General features: G+C 42.5%; 1 pseudogene across 1 annotated transcript; it reads right to left on the reverse strand.

Annotated features, from left to right (window-relative positions):
* Positions 1-6,090: 6,090 nt before the first annotated feature.
* LOC105519948 lies at positions 6,091-7,758 on the reverse strand (annotated as a pseudogene). The gene has a single exon (XR_001003049.1). The product of XR_001003049.1 is annotated as a pyruvate kinase PKM pseudogene (transcript).
* Positions 7,759-10,458: the final 2,700 nt, after the last annotated feature.

Below are 10,458 nucleotides of genomic sequence, written 5' to 3' on the forward strand. Positions count from 1 at the left end.
ACTTGAAAATATTTAAGTTCAAAGTCATACATACATAACAGTGTAACATACTTTAAATAGAAAATAGAAAAAATATATTTTCAATTTGATGCAATTTAGCATGATTTGTTGAGCAATTGCTATATGCCAGATTATATGCTAAATAATAGAGGCACAGATGAACTCACAAAACCAAAACTTCCCTCACAAGACCAAAACTCAGCTAAAAAGTTATACAGCATGGTGATTAGTTCAATGAGAGGAGAAAGGATGCTTGTAGCCCTTAGGAAGAGTAACTTACTGAGACTTAGGGTTGGAGAAGGCTGTACTGGGACCTCAAGTCTGAATAGGCATTATCTAGGTGAAGAGGTAGTGAAAGAGGAATCCAGGCTGAAGGAACAACATGTGTCAAAGCAGAGGGGTAAGATAAACATGGGGGGCTTCTAGAAATGGAAAAAAGTTCATTGTAGTCAGAATGTGGAGTGGGCGAAAGGCAGGGCTGGGGAAGGAGAACTTCTTGCAAGTGTGATATTGGAGAGGTAATATACCATCATATTGGGACAGCCTTGCACACCATCTGGAGCTGAGGCTTTCACACTTTTTTGACCATGACTAAAAGAAAAAGACATATTTCATAATATCAGCAGCTTACACATTTCATGTATATGTATATAAGAACTGTATTTCATGAGAATACTTTTACTATGTCCAAAGCTCTTTTATATTTTCTATTTCATGTTCACTTTTACTTTTAAGAAATTCTGTCTTCTACTAGACTACACTGAGCCTTAGTGTGAATTAGAAATAAGTGTTCTCTCTAGGTAGATATAGTTAGAGACTGTGAAGATTAGGCCTTGAAGAGTGGAAGGGGCAGTGGAAAGTGCCTTTATCCAAAAAAGATGCCTCTTCCCCAAGTTGGATGAAACTCCACATATTTGCCCCCAACATTTGGAGAGCATGGGGCGAGAGTGCAAACAGAAGCTTACATACCCTTAAGTCTATTTAAAAACTGTAGACCAATCTAACCAACCAATAAATAAAATGTGTTCTGGCCGGGCATGGTGGCTCACGCCTGTAATCCTAGCACTTTGGGAGGCTGAGTCGGGTGGATCACCTGAGGTCAGGAGTTCAAGACCAGCCTGGCCAACAGTGAAACCCCATCTCTACAAAAATACAAAACATTTGCCGAGCATTATGGCAGATGCCTGTGATCCCTGCTACTTGGGAGGCTGAGATGGGAGAATTGCTTGAACCTGGGCCGGGGAGGTTGCAGTAAGCCGAGATGGCACAGTTGCATTCCAGCCTGGATGATAGAGAGATTCCATCTCAGAAAAAAAGAGAAAGTGTTCTACCCTTCTACCTTGACTTTATTAACTTCATAGTGACCTCAAAGATTCAGGTGCCGATTTAGAATTCCTGGACTCAGAATTCAATGTAGGTGGCTGGGTGCAGTGGCTCACGCCTATAATCCCAGCACTTTGGGAGGCCGAGGCAGGCGGATCACGAGGTCAGGAGTTCAAGATCAGCCTGGCCTATATGGTGGAACCCTACCTCTACTGAAGATATAAAAATTAGCCGGGTGTGGTGGCACTCGCCTGTAGTCCCAGCTACTCTGGAGGCTGAGGCAGGAGAATCGCTTGAACCCGGAAGGGGAGACGGAGGTAGCAGCGAGTCGAGATTGTGCCACTGCACTCCAGCCATCCAGCCAGGGTGACAGAGCGAGACTCTATCAAAAAAAAATTCAATGTAGGCACATAACTTCAAGCCCGCTCCCCTTCTTTTCCCACCCTGAACTCCACCCTATCCAAAAAGGGCTTTTTGTCCATCTACATCTGAACACTCTGTCCTAGTAATCCAAGTTCTATTCACCATTCCTTCTCCTCCCAGCAAACAGTTAGAAGTGAACTTTCAACTGTTTGAGTAGGAAAATACATAGTCCTGGGTAACTGAACTAGAATTGTGTGTGTGTGTGTGTGTGTGTGTGTGTGTGTGTGTGTGTGTGTGTATTTAAGAGATAGAGTATTGCTATCTTGCTCAGGCTGGACACGAAATCCTAGGTTCAAGCAGTCCTTCTGCCTCAGCCTCCTGAGTACTTGGGACTACAGGTATGTGCCACCATGCCTAGCTGAAAATGGGTTTTCATGTCAAAGTGGCATGGCATGAGAAATCCAAGAGCAAGGTCCTCTAAAGCCTTGTTACTCAAAATGTGGTCCTTGGACACAGCATGGACACCCCTGGGGAGTACGCAAAAATGAGGAACCTCAGGTCTCATCTCAGACCAATTAAAGAAGAATCTGCAGATCCCAAATTGATTTACACGCACTTTAGAGATTAGACACACTACTATCAAGCGGGGGCCCCAAAATAGTGGCTTCTTTTCCTTGGTCTAAGGTCATTACTGCACCCCCATGTCAGGATGCAAAGCAGGACAGGCAGAGTGCAGGCTGGATTCCCAATCCCTTTTTCCTTTTGAGTATCATTGTGTAGAATGCAACTGTAGGGGAAGGCTCTGGCAAATCTCAGAAACATTTGTTTTTTGTTTTTTTGAGACAGAGTCCTGCTCTGTCACCCAGGCTGGAGTGCAGTTGTGCCATCTCGACTCACTGTAGCTTCCACCTCCTGAGTTCAAGAGATTCTCCTGACTCAGCCTCCCGAGTAGCTGGGATTACAGGTGTGCACCACCACACCTGGCTAATTTTTTGTAGTAGAGATGGGGTTTCGCCATGTTGACCAGGCTGGTCTTGAATTCCTGACTTCAGGTGATCCTCCCTCCTCAGCCTCCCAAAGTGCTGGGATTATAGGCATGAGCCACCACTCCTGGCCTGGAAGATTCTTAGAATGTCGTTGCCTTCTTTGTTTCTTCAAAGCAAGATCTGATTCCCCAGTGGAAAGCATGGCTTTTCTGTGCTCACTGAGACTCAGCACATTTCTTTTGTACTCACTTTGAGCCTTACTGAACTCCCACATATCATGGGTCCACTGTAATCCTGTGCTCATGAGGCATCATGGCTACTGTATGGAAATGGAACAGCAAAAAATGGTAGGCACACATATTGCATATATCTCCCCTGCTCACACATGTACTCTATTGTCCCATTGGGCTTCACTTACAAAATACAAGTTTAAAGATAAAATTATTAAGAATTTCAAGTTGGCAATAGTAGAGCTTAAAACCAAGCATGGAGCCCTTTGAGTGTGAAGCCCTAGGTGACTGCACAGGTCATCTGCCCATGAATCCCACTTTGAGAGCCACAGCAGAGGCAAGAAGACCAATATAGAGGGCACTATAATAATCAAGGCAAAAAAAGGTGGTAGCTAAGACTGTTAACTGTTGACGTTGGCAAGGACAAAGTTAGTGGAGTGATGGAAGCAAAGGTGAGAATGCAGTGGGCTACAATGTGAGTAGATCAGCATACAAGGCAGGTGTAGACAACTCTTTCAAGAAATGTGGCTGTAAAAGAAGAATGTGGAATAACTTGGTAGCTAGAAGGAAACTTGAAGGCAAGGAATATTATAATTTTTATATAAAGAGATTTGGGACATTTACAAGTGAGAGGAGCCAGAAGAGAGGGAGAAGTAGAAAACAGAGGATAAAAAAAGAGATAATCTATATGTGTAGGCTTTTAGAAGGGCAGTTAAGCTCTACAGCAAGGGCAGGGATCTTTGTTTTGCTTACTGTTTTGTGCTGATAATAGCACATTAGTTTCCTAGGGCTTTCATAACAAAGTACCACAAACTGGGTGGCTCAAAACAACAAAAATTTGTTATCTCACAGTCCTGGAGGCTAGAAGTCTGAAATCAAAGTTGGCAGAGTCATGCTCCCTCTGAAACCTTTCTTGCCTCTTCTCAGCTTCTGGTGGTATTCAGGCAATCTATGACATTCCTTGGCTTGTAGTGCCTAACTCCAACCTCTACCTTTATCGTCACATGATGTTCTCTCTGTGTCTGTCTTTTTTATGGCCCTCTGTTATAAAGACTGCAGTCATATTGGATTAGGACCCACCCTACTCCAGCGTCACCTCATTTTAACTCACTACATCTGCAATGATCCTATTTCCATTCTGTGGTACTAGGGATTAAGACTTCAACATATCTTTTTTGGGAAGACATAATTCAACCTATAACAAACTAGTAAATTCTGTATTTGTTGAATGAATGAATGAATGAATGAATGTGATTCAGAGCACTGGAGGAGAAATTTGCCTTACCCCAGAGGACACCATTCTATTGTAGTGAGAGGGAATAGAAAACAGTGGATACATGTGAAAACTGGTGTAAGGAAATTGTGTTGTCTGACAACATCAAAATTCTCCATGAAGAGGGAGGTAAAATCATATTTTTAGGTGAGGAAAGAATTGAGATAGGGGAGGAAGGAGTGAAGAGATGTGGAGGAGAAAGGAAGTCTGAGGAACGAAAACTGACAAAGTGGCTGGGCGAGGTAGCTCGTGCTTGTAATCCTAGCACTTTGGGAGGCTGACGTGGATGTATCATGAAGTCAGGAGATTGAGACCAGCCTGGCCAACATGGTGAAACCCTGTCTCTACTAAAAATACAAAAATTAGCTGGGTGTGTTGGCACGTGCCTGTAGTCCCAGCTACTCAGGAGGCTGAGGTGGGAGAATCACTGAACCTGGGAGGCAGAGGTTGCAGGGTTGCAGTGAGCCAAGACCATGCCATTGCACTCCAGCCTGGGTGACAGAATGAGACACCGTCTCAAAAAAAAGAAAGAAAACTGATAAGGGAAACAAGAATTGCCTGTAGCATTGAGAACCTGGTTGAGTTGGAGACCATAAATTTATGGTGGCATAAGTCTGCGCTGCCATATGATTTAGGCAGCAAGGCTCAGTAATACTGGCATGTTATTGGGAAAGGCAATTGGTTGAATCAATCCATAGCTGGGGTTTTTTCAGGTAGTGTTACAGACCAATGGATTCTTCTTGTCCACTGCACAGAAAAGCCAATACAATGAGATAGCAGTGTTGCAGCAGAGAGTTTAATTATAGCAAGGCAACTGAATGGAAGGATGGGAGATATTTCTTGAATCTGCCTCCCAGAGCCAGAGTTTTGAAGGATAATTTGGTGGGCTGGGTCTAGAGAATGAATGCTGCTGATTGGTTAGGGATGAAATCATAGGGACTTTGAACCTGTCTTTGTGCCCCGGATCAGTTTCTGCATGGGGTGTGGGGGTGTCAGGGAATCACAGGACCCATAGAGTCAGTTCTTTGGCATGGGCCACAGGTACAGCTAGCATCTGCCAGGATGCCAAAGTCTGAAAATTATCTCAAAGACCAGTTTTAGATTTTACAATAGTAATGTTATTTATAGGAGCAATTAGGGTTACAAATCTTGTGACCTCCAACTATGTAACTCCTGAACAGTAAACAATTACAGAAAAGTAATCTAGGGAACAATGGCTTGTTATCGTTTAACTGTGTCTACGTCTTCACAGAATTCAGGCCACTCCCATAATTCTAACACAGTGGACTTTCATTAGCTTTAGGGAGGCAGTTTTGGTTCCTGAACAATAAGGGGTTAGTTTTAAGAAGGGACTGCTATCATTCTTGCTTTAAACTATCAACTAAATTCTTCCCACAGTTAGTTTGAACTCTGCCCGAGAATGAGCAAGAGTAGTTAGGCCTTGTGAGGTTAGAAGCAAGATAGAGTCAGTTATGTTAGATTTCTCTCATTGTTATAATTTTTGCAAAAGTGATTTCAATAGTTGCCCAGGAAAGAAGACAGGGTAAGGAAGTTGGGAATATTGCATGAGAGGGCCACCAATAAACCTTGAAATTAGGCTGGATAGGAAGGGAAGTTAAAAACAAGTAGGATTTGATATGAAATGCAGAGGTCCTTAACTTTTCTTGCCATAGACCACTTTGTCAGTCTGATGAAGCCTATTGACCCCTTCTCAAAAAATATTTTAAAATGCATAAAAGATGCTCTTCAATTTACAATGAAGTTATGTTCCAATAAACCCCATTGAAAATATTGTAAGTTGAAAATGTATTTAATATAACTAACCTACTGAATATCATAGTTTTCCTAGTCTACCTTAAATGTGCTCAGAACACTTACTTTATCTTATAATTAGGCAGAATCATCAAACACAAAGTTAAAATGTTGAATATCTCATATGCTTTATTAAATATTGCAGTAAAGTGAAAAACACAATGGTTTTATGAGTATTTGACCTGCAGTTTCTACTGAAAATGTATTGCTTTCACACCATTGTAAAGATGAAAAACCATAAGTTGAACTATTGTAAGTTGGGAACCATCTGTACAAGATTACAAATGAAACCCTTTACATTAATATACAACTATCAAAATATTTAAACAAACCAAAAGTGTCCCATAGTAATATATGTGCTTCTTTGCATTAAATAACAAAATCTGTGACAGGCTTAAAGAGAAACATAATTTCTACATAGAAGTAATGTAGAGGTTTACATATTTGTGTCTGATCTGAACTGTAAGATATATAAAAATAGCTGTGGGTCTTAGTTCCTGTGGGAAGGTAAGAGCCTAACTCCGGTGGGCAAGTGGGCACCTTGCTCCAGTGTGCACTAATTGCCTTTTCTAATTTCATGGACATTAGATGCCACGTGGATGAAAGGGGCAAACACCATATCCACATCCAATCCTACCCCACACTTCAGATCCTGGATGTCCTTTTCTGACATGGCAAGCAGGTCCACAGCCACCAGGAAGGTCTACACCGTTTTTGCTGCCCAAGGAGCCACCATTTTCCACTGCTATCACCAGGAGGTCAGTACCTTTCTGCTCTGCCTGCAGAGAAATAAGTTATTACATCTGTAGATCTTGCTGCCCACTTCCACTACCTTACAAATGTTTTTGTAGTCCAGCCACAGGAAGTTCTCATCATAGTTTTCCATGTAGGCATTATCCAGTGTGATCTGAAGGTGGCTCCCTTCTTCAGCTCCACCTCCATGGGGACACTGCTCTGTGTGAGCCCAGTTCAGATCTCAGGCCCGTTAGTGTCCAGAGCCACAGCAACTAGCCGCTAGAGATTGGGGTTCGAAGCAAAGCTTTCCAGAGTTGTGCACACGTTCTTGATGGTCTTTGCGTGGTACTCAAAAGTTCAGACAAGCCATATTAATTTCAGGCTTAATCATCAACATTTCCACCAATCAGGAAGCTGGGCTGATAGTACAGATGATGCCAGTGTTCTGGGCTGTGGGGGTGGCCAGTCAGTGTTCAGGCAGCACACATGCTACAGCAGTGTGTCAACCACGACCGTGGGCAGCTGCTGAGTCTGAAATGAAGGCCCTCCTGGCTTCACTCTGGGGCTTCCACTTGGCTTCTGAGGTCTTCCAGCATTTTCTCGCTCAGACTACTTGTAAATGCAGACAGGTCAGGAGCCTAGGGACATTCACTCCTGTCCATTATATATGTTTTATTTCCAGAATGTCTATTTGATTGTTTTCATGTCATACAAATTATTTTTGATGGTCTTTTATTTCTGTATCATATACCAATGTCTTCCTTTATTTCTTTAAACATTTTAACATACTCATTTTATAATTTTTATTTAAAATTTCTGTATCTGAAGTCCTTGTGAGTCTGGTCTTGAGATTTGAAGATTTTGCTAATTCTTATTCATGCTGGCTCAGTTCCTTGTGTGTTTTGGATTTTTTTTTTTTTTTTACTTTTAAATGTTTTTAAGTTGACATATTATAATTGCACATATTCGTGGGGGTACATAGTGATGTTTCAATATATACAATGTATACTCATCAGATCAGGGCAATTAGCACATCCACCATCTCAAACATTTATCATTTCTTTGTGTTAGGAACATTCAATATCCTCCTTCAAGTTATCTGAAAGTATATATTATTGTTCAACTATAGTCATCCCACAGTGGTATAGAACACTAGAACTTATTCCTTCTACCTAGCTATAATTTTGTATCTTTTTTTTTTTTTGAGACAGAGTTCTGCTTTTGTTGCCCAGGCTGAAGTGCAGTGGCGCAATCTTGGCTCACCGCAGCCTCCGCGTCCCAGGTTTAAGCGAATCTCCTGCCTCAGCCTCCCGAGTAGCTGGAATTACAGGCATGCACCACCATGCCCAGCTAGTTTTTTGTATTTTTAGTAGAGACAGAGTTTCTCCATGTTGGTCAGGCTGATCTCAAACTCCTGACCTTAGGTGATCCACCCACCTTGACCTCCCAAAGTGCTGGGATTATAGGCATGAGCCACCACACCCAGCCTTAATTTTGTATCCTTTAACAAATCTCTCCCTATCTTCCCACTTCCCATACCCCTGCCAACCTCTAGTATCCTTTGTTCTACATTTTACTTCTATGAGATCAAATTTTTTTTTTTTGAGATGAAGTCTCACTCTTGTCCCCCAGGCTAGAGTGCAATGGCGCGATCTTGGCTCATTGCAACCTCTGCCTCCTGGGTTCAAGCGATTCTCCTGCCTCAGCCTCCCGAGTAACTGGGATTACAGGCACCCACCACCACACCCGGCTAATTTTTGTATTTTTAGTAGAGATGGGGTTTCACCATGTTGGCCAGGCTGGTTTTGAACTCCTTGGCTCAAGCAATTCTCCTACTTCAGCTCCCCAAAGTGCTGGGATTGCAAGTGTGAGCCACTGTGTCCAGCCCAAATTTTCTTTATCCGTTTATCTGTTGTTGGACACCTAGGTTTATTTCATATCTTAGCTGTTGTGAATAGTGCTGCGATAAACACTGGGATGCAAATGACTCTTTGGAAAAAAATAGCTGTGCTTTCTATTGGTGACAAACCCATAGATATTGCTAGTACTACTCTGGTGTACAGTCTACATTTGTTATTGAAGGAAATTCTAAATTTCAGTTAGTGTTTAGTAAAAGTATACATATTTTCCCCTGTCCAAGTTCACAGACTTCTTGAATTTTATCCATGGCTCTCTATGGGACAGTGGAATCCCAGGCAAAAAGGGAGGAAGTGGAGGGAGAAAGTGGAGGAAGTCAAAGAAATGATAAACCAAATTGTTTGGACATTGACTTGTGAATATTAAAAGTAGATGTTACAGAATAGAGCCACGAACCTGGTCTCAAACTCTTCAAAATTAATAAGGGGCAGTAACCACAAAGTACGAAAATGATAGCCTTGAAGTAAGACAAAAGGTGACAAGCCAGGTGGCATGAACATGAAAAGATCAAGGGGTTTTACATAAAGATGGAGGAATAATTGTTAAGAAGTGGCAGTAAGGAGGCTAGGCATGGTGGCTCACGCCTGTAATCCCAGCACTTTGGGAGGCTGAGGCGGGCAGATCACTTGAGGTCAGGAGTTCAACACTAGCCTGGCCAACAGGGCGAAACCTTGTCTCTACTAAAAATACATAAATTAAGCCGGGCATGGTGGCTCACACCTGTAACTGCAGCATTTTGGGAGGCAGAGGCAGGTGGATCACTTGAGGTCAGGAGTTCAAGACCAGCCTGGTTAACATGGTGAAACCCTATTTCTACTAAACATATAAAAATTAGCTGGGTGTGGTGGCACACACCTGTAATCCCAGCTACTTGGGAGGCTGAGACAGAGAATCGCTTGAACCTGGGAGTTGGAGGCTGCAGTGAGCCGAGATCGTGCCACTGTACTCCAGCCTGAGCAACAGGGCAAGACTCCATCTTAAAAAATAAAATAAAATAAAAAAATAAAAAAATAAAAATACATACATTGGCTGGGTGTGGTAACATGCATCTGTAATCCCAGCTACTAGGGAGGCTGAGGCATAAGAATCTCTTGAACCTGGGAGGGAGGTTGCAGTGAGCTGAGATTGTGCCATTGCACTCCACCTGGGTGACAGGGTAAGACTCTGTCTCAAAAAAAAGAAGTGGCAGTACAGAGTAAGGAGGATACTAACCTTAACTTCATACCTGAGGAAGGAAGCAAGCTGCAGCAAGAGAAAGCAGTACCCTAAGGAGGGAAGAATCAGATTTTAATTAGGGCAAGGAGGTGGAAGAAATGCATGCCCACAAAAAATGGTCAAGGATATGGGGGTAGTTCCTTATCCCTGTAGACTGTGCAGTGGAAAGACAGAGAGAGAGGGCCATGTTGGTGGGTAGTGTAGACTAGAATGACTGCAAATGGATATGAGAGGATAGATTACCAGAGAGGTTTAATTTTTTAATGGTAATATAAACCCACTAGCTAGAGATTATTCTACTGTCCAGAGATAACCAGTGTACCATTAAACATGTGGACTATTTATTACTATAAACTTTGTCATCCTGATAAAATTCAAGGCAATCTGAATTTCTAAAATTGATTAAATAACCATTTAATATCTACAAAAATAAAATGCAGCTGGGCGCGGTGGCTCACACCTGTAATTGCAGCACTTTGGGAGGCCGAGGCAGGTGGATCACTTGGGGTCAGGGTTCGAGACTAGTCTGGCCAACATGGTGAAACCCCATCTCTACTAAAAATACAAAAATTAGCCGGGTGTGGTGGCATGCACTCCAGCCTGG

Source organism: Colobus angolensis, unplaced genomic scaffold (assembly GCF_000951035.1).
Source record: "Colobus angolensis palliatus isolate OR3802 unplaced genomic scaffold, Cang.pa_1.0 Scaffold362, whole genome shotgun sequence".
NCBI lineage: Eukaryota > Metazoa > Chordata > Mammalia > Primates > Cercopithecidae > Colobus > Colobus angolensis.